A 23,032-nucleotide genomic window follows, 5' to 3' on the forward strand; every position below is an offset into this window, starting at 1 on the left:
TTTTATGGCAAATACAAAAAAAAGTATATTTGGTAAACATTTGACCTCTATTAACAATGTGTTCTTCAGATCAATCCATATTAAAACATTGAATTAAACTGCAAGCTCTTTGGACAAGGTCATCTTCCTTCTCTTTTTTTTTGTTAGTTCTCGTAGCATTTTGATTTTGCTACTGCATTGTTATGCTTTACATATAGCTTACAATTTCTATAAATGTTATTTACCCAGTGGTGCTTCAGAAATAAACTTGTACATATATACATACTATATAAAACAGGCAAAAACATACTATAATAATACTGATGTTATACCTGCTGCAATATTTCAGATGATAACTGAACAGTTGTCCTACAGTTGTGGCCTGAATAACACATGTTGTTAGATACAATTAGAAGATGACGTGTTCCGTCACCTCTCAACACACCAACAGGCCCCACTCAGGCCACATAGTATCAAACAGCTGGATTTTATCCAATTCAGCCACCTATGAGTATATCACCAGTTTTAGATGTTGAGATCTTCTAAAAAATTCTAATGGTTAGGTGTAGATTACAGGGAAATTACTGCGTGCTGTAGATAATGTTCATTTTAGAATTCTCATTTTAACACACACCAAGCTGCTCAAAATTGTAATAGGTAAAAGTAAAGCAAAAATTGAGAGGAACAGGAAGTTACAGTTTATTATTTAATTGTTTAGCTGCAGTTTGAAAATATGCTATAATTATGGTGAATAATCAGATCAATACACTGATTGTGTGTGTTCTTTCCAATTCATAAAACATGTTTGTACATTTTGATTTCATGGGATTAAATATTTTTAAATACTTTTTTCTGCTTGCTTTAATAAACACAGAGATAATTTTAATGTAAATAGTGTTCAGCTTTATCATCATCAGCTATTTATATAGCACCACTAATTCCGCAGCGCTGTACAGAGAACAAATTCACACCAGTCCCTGCTCCATTGGAGCTTACAGTCTAAATTTCCTAACATACGCACACACAGCCAGAGAGAGATACTAGTGTCAATTTGATAGCAGCCAGTTTAACCTACTAGTATGTTTTTTAGAGTGTGGGAGGAAACCGCAGCACCCGGAGAAAACACACGCAAACACAGGGAGAAGATACGAACTCCAGACAGTTAAGGCCATTGTCGGGAATCGAACTTACGACCCCAGTGTTGTGATGCAGAAGCGCTGCCCTACATATTAGGCCCATACTCATAAAACAAGACAGTTCTGATGTCCTCTCACTCATGATTAACTTGCCATCGATGAAGCTAAACCAGGCAGCACTACTGAAATTAAAATTAATAAAAGGGGGCGGGTTGAGACTTGTATCCGCTCTTTGTGCATACACCTGAAAGCTCGCACTGTGGAAAGATTGAATGATTGAAGCCATTTATCAATTCCAATGACTAAGAAGTGGGCGTACTTGTGCACATAAAAAAGCATTGCGTTCTGCACTTTATGCTATTCATATGTATTTGCTGATAAATACACATATATATGGCTGTTTTATATAATCTGCTTATGTGTCCCCCGTTAGTAAACATTTTTCATTGTATTATTTCTTTCTTAAATGCATTTGATATTATAGATTTAATGTTATATTATGTCTTGTATTATTGCCATATTTCACTAGAGGGAGCTCTTCTTTACACATCCATAGTCATTTTTCTATTTTGTAGGTTAGACTCTCCTAGCAGAAGATGGCACTCAATTTACAGAAGCAGGCTTGGATATTTTAATTCATTGGTTCCAAACATTTATAAAGCTGTGATACATCTGCTGACATATTCCACATAATTAATTTGTGCGTAAAAGTATTCTTAAAAACAAAATAATAACCATTAGGAAATAGACATGAAATCATTACAGCTCACACATCGCCCCCATTGCACATTCTCAACTCTTTGTGGGACTTTTCACAGTAGAACACAGAAACGAACAATTGCCTGTTACAGTGACATGCTGTTTGGTTATCACTGTTTTAGTAGCTTATTTATCAATCTGTGTCCATAAACATGTTTTTTTTATTTCATACTAATTTTATTAAATTCTTAAAAAATATTTTACTGCTGCCATGTTCAAATAAGCTCTCAAAAAAAACAGCTGAGTGTATCTCTGTAGAATCTCGCTTATGAAATGTAAGATCGTATGTTAAAATCATGGGTGATTTGCATCTTTTTCAGACATCACTTTATGTTCGCCTCATCAGAAGGCCATAAGGTGTCACTGATAAAGATGCTTTCATATGTACCATTGATTTCAATTTAGCTACCTGTTATTCTCTGAGAAATATAATGCAGTGAAAGTTTAAAATCTATCCACGTGCAAATGTGTAAACACACACACACACACACACACACTATATATAATAATATGTTACTTCCCTATCCATTCATCAAGTAGTATGGACACACTGTAGTAAGTTGATATGATAAACAATATAAGGAGGTAGTGTTAATTGTTTCACACCTGTTTGACAGGGGCCTAACACCAGTACTCTGTGTTGTTGCAGAACCCTGCAAGTTTAATTGTCTAACACTAACTTGCATCCCACGAAGAGTCACTGCCTCCCACTCATCTCCTGTAATGCAATGTGCCGCTGTAAATATTCTGATAATCTGATGGATGACAAGTTGTCCTATCCCGCACACATCAAAACTGAAGATATCTCAGTCTAGGGTTACCATCCGTCTGGTAAGCCTTGGATCTATCCTCTTTTTTGAGTAGCATATGAGTTGTCTCTGGTGGTCAGGGCTGCAATAAATTACTTATCTTTTACAACTGTCTAAAGCTCCCTCTAGTGATCAGTCTATGGCTGCTAGAATAGTAACTAATAGAAATCAGAGGCTGCTTCCTATAATAACTGATAACAGCTACAGAGAGGCCCTTCCTCCTTCATACATGGAGTGTCAAGTTTGGCTATGACATCATAGCCAAAAGCCACACTCCCAGCGTAACACTGACATGGAGGAGAAGCACCAAGTAGCTTCATATGAAAGAAGCTGCAAGCTGCTTTTCCTTTAGCCGGAACTCCTTTTTGGGATGCTGCGGGACCATTACAAACACTAGATGAGTGACATTTATTTTCGCTTAATAGTAGCAGCATATCTGGCTACAGAGTAATTGCCAGAGAGAGCTTCAGGCAGCCAGGGGAGGTAATAAAACAGAGGAGGGGTACTACTGGCCACAGCAGGAACAGCTGTGTATTGCCGGGCATATTAATACTACGGCAAGGTATGTTATTGGCCTTATTAATTGTGAGTATATTAATTGGCATCTTGCTACTGTTGTGTATGAAATTACGCATTGTAGTTTTGGCATCAGTGTAGACTCTGTATTATATACTAATCAGATAGAGCTCTCCATTGAATACTAGAAATCAAATGGGATTTACTTGAGTAGTGGACATCTGCTTTAAGCAAACATATCTTAGTTTTCCCGGAAAAGCTCAATTACTTAAGTTAGTTATTGAAAGTAACAATGTTTTTGTAAAAATCCCACTGAGCTGTCTTAATTACCAGTGTCTTGGTGTGACATGAATAAAAGGGACCTGGCCTATTTTGTGCACCATGTGTGAAACAAGGTATCCTCTTTTGTCTTCCCAAATATGGCCACTGCAGGAGATGAGGCCAATACTGAACGTGGAAGTGAAGTGCACTTGGCAATGCAGATCCACCTTTATGAAGCACCTGGATAGCTCTTTTGAACCTTTTTGATGCTTAAAAGTGATGGCCCCCACGCATGTTCAGAAGAGTAAAGTCTGCAGAAGGGTGGACCAGCATCAATAGGTTTCGCCCCTGGCAGGAGATGAGGATTATATACTGTAGGGTGGTCATGTCCTAGTCAAACACACCATAACCAGCAAGTCAGGCTATGCCTAATTTCATTCGAGATCTGCAGCTAAGCAAAATGGCTGCTCTAAGTGTGCTGGTTAGTATCAGAACACTACAATAATGTTGATTCAATATTTGACAAGTTTAATTATTCATAGGTCATGCATTGTATAGTTTATTTTTACATAATTATTGTATATTGCTTTAATAAAAATGAAAACGTTGACTCTATACAAGAGGAGGGGTTGAGGCATATGACACATACATACAAATGCTTTTAGAATTTAGTAGTGCATTAGTAATCATTGAGAATACTGTAGTATTTAGCCTCTCTATAAATCAATATACTTAGTCTGCGTATTTACTGGAAATATTTGTCCGCTCTTTTTTTTCCCATTTTGATGTCCCGCCATCAGATAATTTATGTTATCAAAGCACAACATAGATTGTAAATTAACACCACCGCATATGACAACTGCATAAACTTTCAATGTGTCAATTTATAGGATATGAAAAGTATAATAGAAATTAGCATATATAAAGAAAATTGTATATTTATACTTTATGAACCAAAATTTTGTTGGAATAAACAATGGTGGTATTTACTACAGAACAGAAGGGCTTACTAGGCCTCCTTTAGTTGGATGCGTTTGAGCAAGACCGTAGGCAGAAAAAGACACAATCAAAAAAAGCATACCTGTGTGTATGTCTGATGTATCATAAGATGTGTTAGATTCTAAAACAGCAGTATTGGCGCCAGACGTATATCAGGTGTACAGTGTCTATACTAATACCCAACTATAGTGCAGGGATGCAGCATGGCCACGTTAATAGTAAATGGTAAAGTCATGCTACCCTATTTGTAAACAATATAATAATGTAATGAAGTATATACAAGATAGAATAGTGCCTTGACTATTATTATTATGATACAAGCAACATTTCCCATATGAAATGTAATCAATTCCACATCCTTTGTTTACCCCTTTAAAACTCAAACGGCAATCTTTCCTGCAGTAGTCCAAATGGAAATGACGAATGAGTAATGTAAACAGATGGCCACAACTTGCTATAATAAAGCCATAATGCTAATGAATTAAGCAGTGTCAGCTAGAGAGGTGAACACACACACGGACAATGAGATGTGGCTACATAGTGCTGATGAAAGTTATCATCATCATCATGGATCTTTGTCCTACAGTACCTGCATGAGATAAGCTTCCTAAACGCATATCTGGGGATCTGTTCACATCTAAATATGTCGCACTTACTTGAACATGCCTTTAATGTGCTCTGCTTACGCTTGTAACCTCTCTAGGCTTAAGGCAATGAAGTCTATGATACACAAAAATCTACATATGAATGTATGCTTGGTGCACATGCCCAGTATAAAAATGAATATTTTATGCATTAAAAATTGTAGTACATCCAATTCTAAAGTGACTATAGTAGAAACTATTTAATATACAGTTATTCACACATGCGCTTGAAAAGTTCAAATAAAACTAAGCAGTTAACCAGAGAATAGTGATCTCTATATTAGTAGCATAAATTCGACTTTTATGAGTGACTTATATATGTTACCTTTGTCTGAGTAGGGCACAGGGCTCAGACAAATTAAACAGTATTTTATTTGGCACATAGCTAGCTAGTATATGATTTTATATATAAATACATTTTATATATAAAATGTATTTTATAGACAGGTGATTCTCAAACTTTATCAGTTCGCAGCACCCTTAGAGTCTCCATAATTTTTTTAAGGCACCCCTCCAAAATAATTACCGAACAGTCCTGTTTTTGAAATATTTGAGTCAAAATAATGTAATAAGTATTTAGGTCAGGACAGAAATACTTAGTAAGTTGTTTGCAAAAATAATATACATAAATCCAAGGGAAACTAATATTTTTATATATTTTTTTCAATTATATTTCTGTCAAAGAATAATTTACAGCTATTAAGAGGAATAAGATCAAACAAAATAAAACAACAACATGTACAAAAATCATCACACTGTGCCCTCCTTCATCCACACACTATTATGATTATTATTATTAGTTTTTATTTACAGGGCGCCACTAGGTATCCGTAGCGCCGTACAGGGACAGACAGAAACACGATACAGGGTGAGACAGCACGGTACAGTTAACAAAAAGCACAGTAACTCAGAAGCTCGATGTACAGCTAGATGAGAGGTGAGAGCCCCCAGTGGGGTAGAGAAGGGGGTAGAAGGGCAGGAGGACCTCACGGAAGAGACAAGGAGCTGGAGAGCAGAGTTAAGGTGGCGGAGAACAGAAGGAGAGGAGGCCCTGCTCGAAGGAGCGTACAATCTAAGGGGAGGGTAGGACAGACAGAGACGCAATGGTAGGAGGAGGGAATGGGGAGAACGGAGGCTGAGACGGAGAGGAGGGGAGAGGAGAAAGAGAAGGAGGGAGGTAAGAGGGGGACAGGAGGGAGGGCAGGAGTGGGAGGGGGGTAGGGGGACACCGGGAGGAGGTGAATTAGGTGGGGGACTGGAGGGCTTAAAGGAAAAGGTGGGTTTCCAAGGCCCGTTTGAAGCTGGACAAATTGGGGGAAGTTCTGATGGAGCGGGGGAGCTGGTTCCAGTGGAGAGGGGCAGCGCGGGAGAAGTCTTGGATGCGAGCATGGGAGGAGGTAACCAGGGGGGAAGAGAGGCGGCGGTCGTTAGCCAAACGCAGAGGGCGGGATGGAGCGTGAATGGAGATTAGGTTGGAGACGTAGGGAGCAGTGGAGTTGGAGAGGGCCTTGAAAGTAAGAGTGAGGAGCTTGAACACGATTCTGTAGGGGATGGGGAGCCAGTGGAGGGATTGGTAGAGGGGGGAGACAGAAGAGGAGCGGCGAGAAAGGAAAATGAGCCGAGCGGCAGCATGGAGTACAGAGCGAAGGGGAGCGAGATGAGAGCGGGGGAGGCCAGTAAGGAGGAGGTTACAGTAGTCCAAGCGGGAGATAATAAGAGAGTGGACAATAGCTTTAGTGGCATCTTGGGAGAGGAAGTGCCGAATGCGTGCGATGTTGAGCAGCTGGAAGTGGCAGGATTTAGCGAGAGAGAGGATATGAGGGGCAAAGGAGAGAGAGGAGTCCAGGGTGACGCCGAGGCAGCGAAGTTGAGAAACAGGGGAAATAGAGGAATTGAGAACGGTGATAGAAAGGTCGGAAGGGGAGGGGGAGTTAGCGGGGGGAAAGACAATAAGTTCGGTTTTAGTGAGATTAAGTTTGAGGAATCTAGAGGACATCCAGGAGGAGATGGCGGAGAGGCAGGCGGACACCCTGGAGAGGAGGGAGGGAGAGAGACGGGAGAGGAAAGGTAGAGTTGGGTGTCATCCGCATAAAGGTGGTACTTGAGACCAAAGGAGCTGATGATTTCACCCAGGGAAGAGGTGTAAAGAGAGAACAGTAGGGGTCCGAGAACAGAGCCTTGGGGGACCCCTACTGGAAGGGAGGAGGGGGGGAGATAGATCCAGAGGTGGAGACGGAGAAGGTACGGTTAGCAAGGTAAGAGGTGAACCAGGACAGGGCGGAGCCGGAGAGGCCAAAGGATTGAAGGGGGCACTATGTGCCCCCTTCATCCACACACTGCCTGCCCCTCTTCATCCATGCGCTGCCTGCCCCTATTTATCCAGCACTGCCTGCCCCTCTTCATCCTCACTGTCTGCCTCTCCTTCATTTTTTTGCCCCACCATAGCTGTTTCCTTACACCTTCCCCTCAGTTTCTTTACTTGCCATACTTTGCCTTCGTTCTTCTGTCTTCTTACCAATGCGGCAGTGCCCAGGACCCAGCATCCACCTCTCTCCTGACGCTTCTCACTGAATATGTCGGGCTGATGACGCCCGGCATTCAATGAGAAGCGAGGAGGGAGGAGGATGCTGGGTCCCGGGCACCGCTGGATTGGTAAGTTGTTTGTTTTTTTTGTCCCCTGGCTGCGGCACCCGTGTGACAGCGATGCAGCATGCCTGGGAGCCGTGGCGCACACTTTGGAAACCAATGGTATAGACCCTAGGTTCCCAAAGTGTGCGCCGCGGCTCCCAGGGGTGCCGCGGCGCTGTCACAGGGGTGCCGTGGCCAGGTGACAAAAAAAATACAACTTACCAATCCTCGCTTCTCATTGAATGTCGGGCGTGACGTCCTCACGGCCATCATTCAGTGACAAGCGGCAGGAGTGAGGATGCTGGGTCCCAGGCACCGCCAAATTGGTAAGAAGAAAAGACAGAAGAAATAGAAGAAAGAAGGTCAAGTATGGTAAGTAAAGAAACGGTGGGGAATAGTGATAGGGAACAGCAATGGAGGGGCAAAGGAATGAAGGAGGGACGGGTGAGGATGGGGAGCACATTGAGTGTGGATGCAGAGGGGGCACAAAGAGTGTGGATGCAGAGGAGGCACAGAGAGTGTGGATGCAGAGGAGGCACAGAGAGTGTGAATGCAGAGGAGGCACAGAGAGTGTGGATGCAGAGGGGGCACAGAGGGTGTGGATGCAGAGGAGGCACAGAGGGTGTGGATGCAGAGGGGGCACAGAGTGTTTGGATGCAGAGGTGGCACAGAGGGTGTGGATGCAGAGGGGGCACAGAGGGTGTGGATGCAGAGGGGGCACAGAGTGTGGATGCAGAGGAGGCACAGAGGGTGTGGATGCAGAGGGGGCACAGAGGGTGTGGATGCAGAGAGCCAGAGGGTGTGGATGCAGAGGGGCACAGAGTGTGTGGATGCAGAGGTGGCACAGAGGGTGTGGATGCAGAGGGGGCACAGAGGGTGTGGATGCAGAGGGGGCACAGAGTGTGGATGCAGAGGAGGCACAGAGGGTGTGGATGCAGAGGGGGCACAGAGTGTGGATGCAGAGGAGGCACAGAGGGTGTGGATGCAGAGGGGGCACAGAGGGTGTGGATGCAGAGAGCCAGAGGGTGTGGATGCAGAGGGGCACAGAGTGTGTGGATGCAGAGGTGGCACAGAGGGTGTGGATGCAGAGGGGGCACAGAGGGTGTGGATGCAGAGGGGGCACAGAGGGTGTGGATGCAGAGGAGGCACAGAGGGTGTGGATGCAGGGGGGCACAGAGGGTGTGGATGTAGAGGGGGCACAGAAGGTGTGGATGCAGAGGAGGCACAGAGGGTGTGGATGCAGAGGGGGCACAGAGGGTGTGGATGCAGAGGAGGCACAGAGGGTGTGGATGCAGAGGGGGCACAGAGTGTGTGGATGCAGAGGTGGCACAGAGGGTGTGGATGCAGAGGGGGCACAGAGGGTGTGGATGCAGAGGGGGCACAGAGTGTGGATGCAGAGGAGGCACAGAGGGTGTGGATGCAGAGGGGGCACAGAGGGTGTGGATGCAGAGAGCCAGAGGGTGTGGATGCAGAGGGGCACAGAGTGTGTGGATGCAGAGGTGGCACAGAGGGTGTGGATGCAGAGGGGGCACAGAGGGTGTGGATGCAGAGGGGGCACAGAGTGTGGATGCAGAGGAGGCACAGAGTGTGTGGATGCAGAGGGGGCACAAAGAGAGTTAGCTGTAAATTATTCTTTGACAGAAATATAATTGAAAAAATATATATAAAAATATTATTTTCCCTTGGATTTATGTGTATCTTTGCATACAACTAAATAAGTATTTCTGTCCTGACCTAAATACTTATTGCATTTTTTGACCCAACTGCTTATAAAACAGAACTGCTCAGTAATTATTTTGGAGGGGTGCCTTGAAAAAATTATGGAGACTCTAAGGGTGGCGCGAACTGCAAAAGTTTGGGAACCACTAGTATAGACCATTGTTTTTTTTTTATTAAAATATGGAATAGAGTCAAGAGATAATTTTCTTTTCTGCTTGGATTCTCTTTACCAATTTACTGATTCAGGAAGACAGGGTGTGACAGGATGGACCTCCTATACCACCCTGTCTATTGTGTTGATGGGGACTGGCTGGGCTTGCCTTGCCAAAGTCCCCTTTCTTTCACCCAAATGTGTCCTCTAACTGCAGTATTAGGGGCTTTTGCTGCTGCTACCACTAGGCTCCTTAGCGGCACCGAGAACCACATCCTTCTGGGTAACTCTCGCTGCTAGTGTACCCCCTTGCTGGTACACCTGGGCTTGTACTGCTGAAATCTTGCCTTCAGATCAGAGTTGCGGTAGATGGTTCCCCATGGCCTATCACACTGGATAGAGCTGCAGAGTAGCAGGCAGTGTTGGTACTATAACAGCCGGATAATGGATTAGATTCGGTCTAATCTGTAGGTCACAGGAATTACAGCAGGTAAGTAGGCATCAAAGCAGGATCCTTAGTTAGTTGTCATCTGAGCAGAGGTGTGTTAATGTAGCATTTCTTCTCTATTCAGTTGCATATGTATTTTTTACTGCAAGTGACTGAGTTACCTCTACTCAGACCACAGATCCTACAGATTTATTAATTTAAGCCAAGAGAGTAATTTTATGCAGAGCACAATACACATGCGCTGTGTACTTTTCATTATTCTGGTCACTTGTAGTAAGATTCTCTCAAGTTATTTACGCTGTGGTTAACAGTCTTGATTCAGTTTATTACTATTATTATTTATAAGGCTCCACAAGGCTTCCGCTGCACCATACATAGAAAGTTACAACATACAGCAAAATTACTTAAGTACATACAGTTAAGAACAATGGGTCCGAGTGATTAAGGAGAACAAAGTAAAAAAAATAAAAATGGAGTAACTTTGCACCTTGGCAAAACCCTGTTGCATGGGAGGGGGGGGGGGGGTAAATTTAAAATGTGGGGACAGATTTACAGTTAGGGTAGGGCATGCCTTCTATCAAGTTCAAGTATTTGAGTGCTACATGAAAAAGCAGGCAGTATATTCCTTAAATGCAAAATAATAAACTAATTTGCACCCCTTGCATTGTAACAAGGTTTGTCCAGGATCAAATTTACTCCTTTTTTGCCTTGCTCTCCTTAATGACTCAGTCCCAATGTGTACAGAATAGTATAATAAAAAATGCATGGATACAAATAACAAAACAAATGGCATAAAAACAACAATACAGGACAAGACAAAACAGGGTCAAGTGTGGGCTGACATAAGGTAAAGTACAGACAAGAGGAGGACCCTGTCCATGAGGCTTACATTCTAAAGGGAGAGGATAATGTGAGACAAAAGAAGCAAAGGGGAACAATAGGCACAGTGGGGTTCACTATGGTGTAGAGGCCTGCAAGATACGGAGGTCATGATGTAGAGAAGCCTAGAAAGGGTCATGATGTTGCATAGACCTAGGTGGTAAAGCATCCTGGACGGAAGTTGCAGAAGACTATTTGGGCAATGTCCAAAATGGTGCCAAGTTGCATGATAGTGTCTGGGCTTACGTAGTGTAAAAATCTGCATGATGACCAGGGAGGTATGACATTGGCAATGTAATTAACAATGCAGCAAGTGGTAAACATCAGCAAGGCAACACTATGGAAAGCAATGTTGTGGTTGAGCAGTCCAAAGGCAAAGGTAATGCAACAAAATAACAGTAGAGATAAGAGAGTGTATCATGGAAATAAAGGAAACAAAAAGATATAATTACCAAGTAACAATGTCCAGGACAGTGAAATAACAATTGGAGTAGCACGCAGCAGCAGGTGAAGCATGATACTGGCAGGCATCAGAGGTTGTTCCCTGTTGGTTCCACTGTGCTTTTCCTAACACTTTGAGAGAAAACCCACTAAGTGTATGAAACCCCAAAACAACCCCCTTAAATTCCTAAGATATAGTTGGGAAGAATACAAACTACCTACATCTGTGCTAATTGGTCAGTTGATCAGAAAAATACAAAAAAACCAAAAACGATTGGTCAGGCTAGATGATTGTCATCCCAGTGTCATAAACTATGCTTTACTGATCAGCAGTTCAACACAGGTTATAGCAATAGATAACAAATACCTGTAACATACCTTTAAAAAATACAATTGCTCAGATGAGAAGTACAAATTACAGTTAGATGAGGTTCAGATTAAGAGAGGACAGTTGCAGTAGTTGAAGTACATACCTTTACTGCAATGCAATGTATTTTTTAAACTCGCAACACATTTAAGAATAATGAAATCATCTGGAGTTAAAAGAGAAGTTGATGCCTGCTACATTCTTATTTACTGTACATACACTTTTCTGTATAAAACCATATGTGAACGGTTCATAAGAAATATGATCTATAGCTCATTGTATCTAACTCACAATATAGAGATGAGTGTTCATATGGACCATATAACCATTTTTACAGACCTCTTCTGAAAAAATAAATAATTGCAAACAATACATTTGTTTAGCTTGATAAGCATTGTGCTAGAGAAAGAAAAGGCAGCAGGAGAGAGAAATGTATTCTAGAGGAAGATAAAAGAAAAGCTATAGCCAATGCTTCCAGCAACAAAGAGGTTATATAACATGAAATGTCCCAATCTCACAGAGCTAGGATGTGTTATAATAAACGAGTCCATTAACATCAAAATGACAACTAAAAAACTGTTGTCATGGATTGAGTGCACAGTCAACTTACTATGGAATCAAAGACATACAAATATACAAAAAGAAAAGGAATATGTTTATACAGTTAAAAAGGAGCCTGAAGCAAATCCAACAAACCCATTAGGTTTTTATGCTGACTGACTAATCGTCAACTGAAGCACTGTCCAGAGGCTCCAAATGGACATGTGCTCTGGTCATGCCACTGACTTGTCTTTGTTGAATTAATATAAGAAGATGTACAATTTATTTGGTTTCTGCATAAGTGCTAAGTTCATTAGTCGGTGAGGTGATAGCAGAACACATGGGGTTGTGCAAACACCAAGGGCTAGATTTACTATCAGGCGTGTTTGTAAAGCCGCCGACTTTCGGCGGGTTTGCCGGCGGTTTAGCCATCGCCGGATTTACTAACGCTAAACCCGCCATCCAAACGGCCAGAAATGATGTTTTCAAACCCGCCTCTGTATAAAGCGCCGTGACGGTTTCAACAATGCTCCACATACAAACAGCCGGATTTACTATTAGGGGGTTTATAAAGCCGCCGGAAAACCGCCATTCAAAAGACCAAAATGAAAGCGCTGCTTGTGAGCGGCGAGATTGTTCAAACAGTGTGCTGTTTGAGGTATTTGGTCAATCTGAACAGAAGGGAAAGGGCCATTTCATGTGCAAAGTTTGTCCCTTTGGGATTGTATATGTTAAAAGGCCAGTGTCTTGTAATGGCAGTGTAATTTGGGTTTCTTTTTCTCTTCTGTTTTCCCACGATGCAATTTTTTTACTAAGTTCAACATTTGTTTAATATTGCAACAAATCCCTTAACAGAGTGTAAAAGCAATTTTAACTGTACTCAATAAAGAATGGGTTTCTGGCTGATGACTCCTCTGCTGCATCCTCACACATCTGCACAGCACAAATTCAGGCACAAACCCACTAGTAGAGGTGTGTTATAGCGTACATTTGTACTTTGGTAAACCAGGTTCAGCTTACTAGAATAATCTGGTGGGGTGGTTATGTATGCACCTGAAAAGGGGTCTGATATTATCCTGGCTGGCTGTTTTATACATAATCTAGCATTACATCAATTTACCCCACCGATTAGTGCAGTACACACTGAAGCAGAAGGGGTCTGTGTCACATCTGGTGATGTGCAGAGCACAGAGGGCGGAAGGCAGATTACAAACTACTACACAATAGGAAAAACATTTATTTCTCTAAAATGTGTTTGATGTGAGTGCAATGTTTGTGACAGTCAGAGCGCAATGTGTAAATGATTTGAGTGCCTAGTTTTTTAAAACATCACTATACTCTTGTTTAATTAGCAGAAAATAAACACTGACACCATAGAAATTTAACTGCATTTATTGCAGTACAACACAATAAATAATAAAGGATAATGCTTATACAAAGTAAAAAAAGCATGAGGCAATAGTCATGTGTTAGCGCTAGCGACGCCTTTTTGCTTGCATATCGCTATGTTTTGCCCCACTCTGTCCTCTCCCTGGCCCACCCCTGGTGCGAGCACCTCTCCTTGGAGGAGTAGTCTGTGCCGATGTGCTTGGTGTACTAGCGGTACTTGTGGTGGCCGAGGAAAAGGGTGCAGGCAAGCGGGCAATGAGTTCTTGCTGCAGTTGGCCTGCCAGCCGGGTCAGGTTCGCATTCCCCTCGCGAACGGAGGAATTTAATGCCTCCACAGCCCCAGTCATTTGGGCCATCTGCAGATTGGATTGCTCCCAGGCATTAGCCAGACGATTGATTGCAGCAGGAATTTGGCTATTTGTGCGGTGTATCCGCCTCAACTGGGCCGCAATTTGGGAAATGTTGTGAGTTTGGCTCTCCATGAAGACTGATTGCTGCTGCTGGAAAGCACCAATAGACTGCGCCATTTCACGGGCTGGGTCCATACTCTGAGGTGCCGGCTGCTGGTGTGCTGGGGCTTCAGCAGGGCCAGGTGCAACATCCTGGAAACCAGACACAGGGGCATCCACTGTTTCCAGGGTGATTATGGTTTGCTCATCTGGCTCAGGGGACATTTGGAGGGACTCCACCTGAGGTGCCTGGTATGAAGAGGGCCCTGTGTATGAAAATGACGGTAAGTATATAGGATATAATATGTTTGTATATTGCATTCTGAACACTTGATAGGAAAGAATAATCTTTACAAACTACAGATTGTTTCACAATTTTTGCATTAATGATTTATTGTCCTATGCTACCTGCTTAAGGATGCACATATTATCCTTTTAATACCCAGTATCATATGAACTATGTATGGTTGAGGGGGCTAAAAAAGCATAGTATTTGTAACCTACAAATATTGTGATTTATTACGCAATATCTGGCTAGACCGTGCCTTGGGGTACACAAATCCTATTTCAGTCCTCCCTCTGTGTAGTACATGCTGGGTATTTTGACTTAACTGCGTGTGTAAAAAAGTGAAGACGTTGCCTATAGCAACCAATCAGATTTGAGCTCTCTTTTTGTAGAATGCAATAAATAAAGTAAAGGTATATTCAGATTGGTTGCTCTAGCCAACATCTCAGTTTAGTAAATGTAGCCCTAAGGTCGCATAGCACACCATATTTTAAATAAAAAAAATTTGCCAGCAACATTTCCACAGAAAAACAATTAACTCCATTATTTAGCACAAAAACATAAATCACACACCTGCTTGCTCTTCTGTGGCCGAATCACTGACTGAAGGTGGAGGTGTAGCTGTAGGAATGGGACTCAACTGTGGTCCAGGTGAATCTGGATGTATTAGAAAAAGCATACAATGTATTTGCAGCAAAAAGCCTTTTACAAATAATAAATCTTTGGAAGACATGTGTTTGCACATTAAAAAACAGTTATAAACAAAATTATTGCCCTTTACATACTGATTGAGTAAAAAAGACACTTTTGCAATAAAAAAACATTTTCAATATTGTTAGCTTAAAAAGGACAAATCACTCACCAACTCCTTGGGCAAACGAGGGCGAATCTGTGTCTTGCACATTAATTCCCTCCACAATTTCACGGGGCATTATCTGCCGCAGCTCCTCCTCATAGCTGGTATATTCAACGCGAAGAGGGGGGCCACCACCCGTGCGTCTTGTGGACCTCCTTTCCTGGGCCATTTTTTCCTTCAACCTCCTCTTAATGTCCGAAAATCTCTTGCGGCAGTGCGCCACTGTCCTCTTTAGTGGGCCCACCGCGTTAACAGCGTCGCACACTCTCCCCCACAATTGGTGGCGCCGCCTTAGCGGAGTCCGGGCTGCCAGGTTCCCCAAGATCACCTCGTAGCAGGGAATGATATTGTGCACCAACACACAATTCTCATCATGTGAGAAGCGCACATTCCTCCCTGTCTTGGTCTTCCTGCTCTGTCCTGTCTCCTCAACCTCTCCCTCTCCCTCCTCTGACCCCTCAACCTCCATCTCCCTCTCCTCAGCCTCTGCTCCCCTCCTATCTCTGGACATTTTTACCCAGAAGACAGAAAAACACAAAACACTGAAGGACTTACAAACACAAAGAACAAACTACACTGCCTACAGACACACTCTCCACACAGTCACACACAAGTAACACAGACAGAGGACAAGTCAAATACAAAAAATACAAGACAGAAAATAAATGAGAAAATAAATGTACAAAACAGGAAAAAACCACAGGACTACTCACACTTCAATCAGATATCGCTCCACCAATCCACCAAACACCAACTCTCAGCAAACCACTATCCTCCAAACTCCTCTCACAAAACTCCTCTAAACCCTATCAGAGAAAAAAGTGTCAGGCCAGTGGTTTATATAGGGCTTGTGATGTCAAATCTCCTGAGTTTGAAAATAGCCAATAGTAACAGGCCAGGAGACAGGTGTAATTTTCAAAAAAACCGCCTTTACACAAAAGCGCCGTCATTTAAAGCAAAAGCGCCATGTTCTATTCAAAGCCGCCGGCGGCTTTGAGCATTACATCCCGCCGTTACATCGCCGGCGGCTTCAAATTGAAGCTGAAATGCGCCCATTAGTAAATCCGGCTGTTTGCAATGCAAACACGCCGGAAAACCGCCGCGATGCATGGCGGTTTGAAGCCGCCATGCATCACGCCTGATAGTAAATCTAGCCCCAAGTCTCCACTGTACTATACAATTAAAGTAAACTGGTTCAACTACTACTAGAGTGAATGCGTGAGCAAGTAGGTATCTCTCAACAGTCCTGATTAAGATGGAACAATCCCAATGTGAGAAGAAGTTGGCAGGTATGTCACTGCTCGCCACTCAGGGCCGGATTAAGGGAATGGAGGCCCCTGGGCTAAGGGTGCCACCATTCCCCCATGAGGGCCCCCCCTGAGATCCGCGCCCCTGTGAGCCACCCGCTGCCCGCCACCCTTCTCCAAGCACTTACCTTTTTCTGCTCTCCTCCTGTCACTGTAGTCCTTCCGTGGCGCGCTGTATGCTCCTTACTGAGGAGATCTCGTGAGAGTGCGACTCACGGGATCTCCTCAGTAAGGAGATCACTAAGCGCCGTGGAAGGACTACAGTGGCAGTGCTCAGCAGCATTGATCGGGCCGGGAGTGTACCTGCACCGATTAATAATGCCGGTGAGCACTGTCAAGGGCCCCCTGGATGTCTGAGGCCCCTGGGCTGTAGCCCAGTTAGTCCTCGGGTTAATCTGGCCCTGTCCCCACTGAATCTTCAATTAGCTCATGGTGCATGGCTGACACATACACAAGCCACTGGTGCACATGGTAATTGGCAGGTCTTTTTAGGGGAGAGGGATTGTGCACTTCGGTAGTGCTAGGCAAAAAAATACAGAGTTTCAAGACCTGTGACTTCATGCCATACAATTCTTCATTGACTTGCAATATCCTTATAATCTACATTATAGGGTACCCTAACCCCAAAAATAAATGTGCTTGTATTTTTCTGGGGCTTCCCCAAAAGGATGAAAAGTAAAAATGCAACTGATTTTTTGTTTTACCCAATTTTTGCTTGTTTTGAACCATCTAATCTGGTGATGGACAACAGGCAGCCCTATTCTGGAGACAACCTCTGAAATGTAAAGTTCTATAATTTGCTAGTTTCTGGCAATGACCGTAAGCAGGCTATACTCACAAAGTTTCGATGTGTCTCTATTGAGTTTCTCATATAGATATCAACTATACAAGCATTCTTTTCCCAACTGTTGGATGAAAGTCCATAAGAACATTCAGTTCACATTCTATATTATTTATCTAAATGTCCTTTTCAGAGAATGAAACAAATGCAATAATGGTAAGTAAACAGTAAAGTTTTTGGCATCATCTTTATAAAACATTTGCTAGCAAACAAACCATGTTTGTAGAGGCAAAATAAAATATAGATTTTGCCTGATTTACAAGTAGAAAACAAACTAATTCTATCAATACAGTGGAGCAATAATACAATGTGCCAACTGTGCAAGGCAGAAATACAAGTGTATTTAGAAATGTATTGTATTGTTTTTTATAAAACCATTTATTAGGTAATTACAGGGCATTTTAATAAAAAGCATCATGCTGCCCTAAAAACACTCCCAGGATCAAAGTGGAAGATACTTTCTTTTAACTGCAATGTGAAAATTGAGAACAACCACCTCAAACTAACTGATAACTATATGGCATATTTTGTACCAGTCAAAGATTGTTTGTCATATTGGCTAAAGTTTATCAATAATGTCTTTTCTTGCTTAAATTTATATTGTCTTACATTTGTATTGTGTCTCTTATTGCCTGTAGCAGGAGATCCCTTTGGAACGCAAAGCTAGGGACACTTGAATCAGTTTATCCGTTCTTTGTTATACTCGTGGTCACAAACATTTTGTAACATAAATGTATTAGGTGCCTAGTTGTACCTTTTTTTGGGGTACATTCCAAATCAACCGATTTTTTTTTTTCCTTTGTTACTATTAACAGTTTTTAGCTTTCCCAAGTGTTGGCAGTGTCTGTAGCATGAAGGGGAATTCAATGGTAAGGGCCCTTAAGATTGTGCGTGCATGTTGCGGTTTTGCATCAATGCACCAAAGGGTGTATGGCCAGCCACCAGAGAGACAAGGCCAGACACTAGAGGCAGCACTGTTTATTATTATTAATTGTTGCTATTAATCTATGAATATTGGCATCAGTCAATACAGACGGTATATAAATATGGTATCCAATTAGTGAGGAGTAAATTACGTCAATATAAACAGAAGGTTGCACGTTGCATCCTTGAGGAAAAATAACAGGGATGTATTGCAAATAACACAAAATCAGGAAATATACTTTTATGCATAATATTTTGCCCAGTATTACTGATACACATACAATACAGAGAGCATCCTAGTTACAACCATACAATACAGAGTGAATAACATTGACGGATCTAAAATACAGAGAGCATCCAAGTGACCAATATACAATACAGAGCCGGTATAAGGGTTCCTGGGGTATAAATGAAAAGAGAATGGTCTATTTCGGGTTTTCCAACCAATCAAGAATTGTACCTGCACAGTGCTGATAAAAAAAGCTGCTAGGCAGTTTCCTTTCTCTCTCTCAGAACTGGGGAGGTGGTTGGATGCCTCCTAAGAGACACTGCAAATGGTGACCAATTAGCTCTATATTTTGTATGTGTGTGGGACACAAGGTTCTTCACATGATAGAGGGTGTTCCTGTGTGTTTAGTGAGTGCTGGACAGACAAGGTGTTTATTCTGAAGTTTTCTGTGTTTTTGTCTATTTAAGAACACTAACTGAGGCCAGTTGTACCAAAACTTTGGACTTCTCAGCTGCTTTACAATACCATCTACCCCAGGAGATGGCACTTGTTCCTCTACACAATATTCACACATAAACACATACATACACACACATATACGCATGCATATATCCACTTTTGCTGTATAGACTGTCTGTACACTGTATGTAATATATTTGTATATTTAGAATATGATTCTTTGTAAAACAATGTCGGAATCTTGTCAAAAGCCTTCCTTGAACATTTTGCAATAAACTGCAGCCACCACTTAACACACACTCATACTTTCTTTGCCCCTCCTCTAAAGTTCAATTGCAAAACATTTACATTTTTCAACTCTTCCTCCTCATGGATCAGATATGATCGGATGTTCTTCTAGCAATAAATATATACATTGGTACAAGAAGCGTCAACTTAAATAATTGCTAATGTACATGTTTATCTGGTTATCTTTCTCTGCAGTATTTAAATATAAAGGTCTCAAAGGACTCGTGTTTCACGGTTGGCTTGCTCACGTCAATGTGCTATGCTCCACCAATGAATTACATACCCTCTCCCTACTTAAATCAATAAGTGTGAATTCCGTTAGTAAAACCATGTAAATCATGTTGCCATATTACATATATTTATGTACTGTGGCTAATATCACAGGACTTACTCAATATATAAGTCACAGTAGTGTATAATGAATGTGCCTCTGACTGCAGCAAGGCCTGTTCCTCTTCAAGTTGTAGTGGTGAGTGGGGCAAAGGGAACTGGGTATTGGCTAGTTAGTGCTACATGGAGTATTAGGTTCAGGGCTTATAAGTGGATGTAAGGTTTGTCACAGCTGGTAATGTTATTCTTGCTTAGGTGGTAGACAGAAGCTGTATCCTTGTTAGGAACCCCTCCAGCCGGCACAACACAACCCGGAGTCTACTCTGCCAGTCAGGTGTTCACTGGAGCCCCTGATGGTGGGGACAGACTGGGCCGCAGACTGACAGAGGGTCGTGAAGTGTGTACCAGCTGGGGAGAACCCAGGCAAGAAGAGCCAGGTCCACGCAGAGGTCAAAGGCCGGCAGCAGGTAACAGTAATGATGAACAAGCTGAGGTCAGAGGTCACAGGCAAAGTAGCAGAACGGGTAAACAAGCCAAGGATCAGGGTCACAGGAAACACAAGCGAAGTCCAATACGAAGCCAAGGGTCATACACGGGAAGTCAAACGTAGATACAGGATACAGGGACTGGAACAAGCAGGTCAGCAGACTGGAGCACAGAAGCTATAACCGGCAATGAGGCAGCAGACCTCATTGCCTTAAGTACAGACACAGACCAATCAGCAGTTGAACACACTCCTGCAGGCTAATTTACTAGTATCCAGCAGGGCCAATCAGGGCTTGCCCCTGACCTACACAGTTGCAGGCTAATGCCTGTTAATAAGCCTAATCAGCCCACAGGCTGCCTGCTATGCGCATGCGCCCGGCTACCAGCACCGCCGGGACGCAGCGCTAGTGTACTAGCGTCTGGCCGTTGCCCTGGTAACGGCCGGACAGGAAGAGGAAATGACGTCCCGGTCGTCAAGGTGACGGCCGGGGCGCATGAGAAGCGAGCTGCGGCGGCTGTGAGTACCGCCGCGGCTCGTGACAGTACCCCCCCCTTGAGGAGGGGTCAAGGGACCCCGACACCCAGGTTTTCTTGGAAATTTCCTGAAGAATTCCTTCAATTGTTTGGGAGCATGGAGTTGTCTCCGCGGAACCCAAGAGCGTTCTTCTAACCCGCGGTTCCTCCACTGTACCAAAAAGTGCACCTGTCCTTGCACTTTTTTGGAATCCAAGATTTTCTGAACACTGTACCTCTGTGGCTTGCCTGAAGACTGGGCTTGAGCTGGATAAAGAACTGGTTTTAACAGAGAACAATGAAATGTGTTTGGAATTCTTAACGAGCCCGGAATTTTTAACCTAAATGCAACAGAGTTCACCTGCTTGATGATGGGAAACGGCCCGATGAATTTAGGGCCCAACTTCTTGCAAGGTTGCTTCAGCCTGATATTTTTTGTAGACAGCCAGACTTTCTGGCCAACCTTAAGAGAGCAGGGGGTACGGTGTCGGTCCGAAAATTTTTTTGCAACAAGTGAGGCTTGTTTTAAAGATGAATGTACTTTCTTCCAGACAACTCTGAGATCCCTGGCAGTGGAACGGATCTCCTGAATACCAACGGACTGGAGTGAATACAAAGAGTTAGATCTGGGGTGGAAACCATAATTGCAAAAGAACGGAGAGGTTTTCGTGGATGAGTGACAGGAGTTGTTACAGGCAAATTCTGCCCAGGGCAACAAGGAGGACCAGTTGTCATGGAACTCCGATATGTAGCATCGCAAGAACTTCTCCAAGGACTGGTTAACCCTTTCAGTCTGCCCATTTGACTGAGGGTGGTATGCAGATGATAAACTGACCTTGATTCCCAGGAGGGTACAGAATGATCTCCAGAACTGCGCTATGAACTGGGAACCCCGATCGGAGACGATGTCTGTAGGGAGTCCATGGAGGCGGAAAATGTGTTGAATGAACAAGATTGCCAAATCTCGAGCAGTAGGAAGCCTAGTGAGTGGAATGAAATGCGCCATCTTGCTGAACCGGTCTACCACGACCCAAATGGTATTGTGTCCCGCAGAGGGTGGCAGATCGACTATAAAGTCCATGGACAGATGTGTCCAAGGTTTACCAGGGGCGGCCAACGGAACTAACTGACCTACCGGGCGAGTTCTGGGAACTTTGTTCCTGGCACAAACTTCACAGGACCGGACGTGACTCTTGACGTCAGCAGACAGAGACGGCCACCATACAGTACGGGAAAGGATTTCCAGTGTTTTGTAGACTCCAGGATGCCCAGCAGTCCGACTGTTGTGTGCCTCAGCAAGGACTGTCTTCCTTAGATGAACTGGGACAAACAAACATCCTGCCGGAGTGTTATCAGGAGCCAACCTCTGGAACCTTTGTAAGGTACAGCTCAAATCTTGAGTTAATCCGGCATGAATCATAGACACAGGAACAATAGGCTCTGGGCAGGTGACCGGAGCATGATGTGCCAGGAAACTTCTAGACAGGGCGTCCGCTTGAATATTTTTGGAACCAGGACGATAGGTGATAATAAAGTTGAACCGAGTGAAGAACAGCGACCACCGAGCCTGTCGGGGGTTCAGACGTTTGGTTGACTGTATATACTGTAAGTTTTTATGATCCGTTATAACGGAGATCTGGTGTGCAGCGCCTTCCAACCAGTGCCGCCATTCCTCAAAGGCCCATTTAATTGCCAGCAATTCTCGGTTTCCCACGTCATAGTTGGTTTCCGCTGATGAGAACTGACGGGAAAAAAAGGCACATGGATGTAAGCGGTGGGTCTGGGGGTCTTTTTGTGACAAGACGGCCCCAGCACCGACGTCAGACGCATCTACCTCAAGAACAAACGGTACCCTAGGATCCGGATGTCTGAGAACCTGAGCAGACACAAAAGCTTTCTTCAGGGTTTTGAATGCATTTATTGCCTGTTGTGACCAAACAGTTGGATCACCTCCTTTGCGGGTCAAGGTGACGATAGGAGCCACGATATCAGCAAAGCCGCCAATAAACCTCCTGTAGTAATTGGCGAATCCCAGGAATCTCTGGACCGCCTTGAGGTTATTCGGTTGTATCCAATCCAGAATTGCTTGGACCTTGGTTGGGTCCATGGAGAAACCTTCTGAGGAGATTAGATAACCGAGGAAGGATACCTTCTGGACCTCGAACTCGCATTTCTCGAGTTTAGCGTAGAGGTGATGTTCCCGTAATTTCTGTAGGATTTGTCTGACATGACCCTGGTGCACAGACAACGATTTTGAATATATGAGGATGTCATCTAAGTAAACAACAACAAAGTGTCCCAGGAACTCACGTAACACCTCATTAATCAAGTCCTGAAATACGGCAGGAGCATTACTAAGGCCAAACGGCATGACCAGGTATTCGTAATGGCCCGAGAGC

General features: G+C 43.4%; 1 protein-coding gene across 1 annotated transcript in view; it reads right to left on the minus strand.

The window, feature by feature from the left end:
- The window catches only part of SH3GL2 (SH3 domain containing GRB2 like 2, endophilin A1), a 125,844-nt gene that overhangs the window by 44,765 nt on the left and 58,047 nt on the right, over window positions 1–23,032 (minus strand). The gene's annotated exons all lie outside the window — the stretch shown is intronic.

This window comes from Mixophyes fleayi, chromosome 1 (assembly GCF_038048845.1).
Source record: "Mixophyes fleayi isolate aMixFle1 chromosome 1, aMixFle1.hap1, whole genome shotgun sequence".
In the NCBI taxonomy this organism is placed as follows: domain Eukaryota; kingdom Metazoa; phylum Chordata; class Amphibia; order Anura; family Limnodynastidae; genus Mixophyes; species Mixophyes fleayi.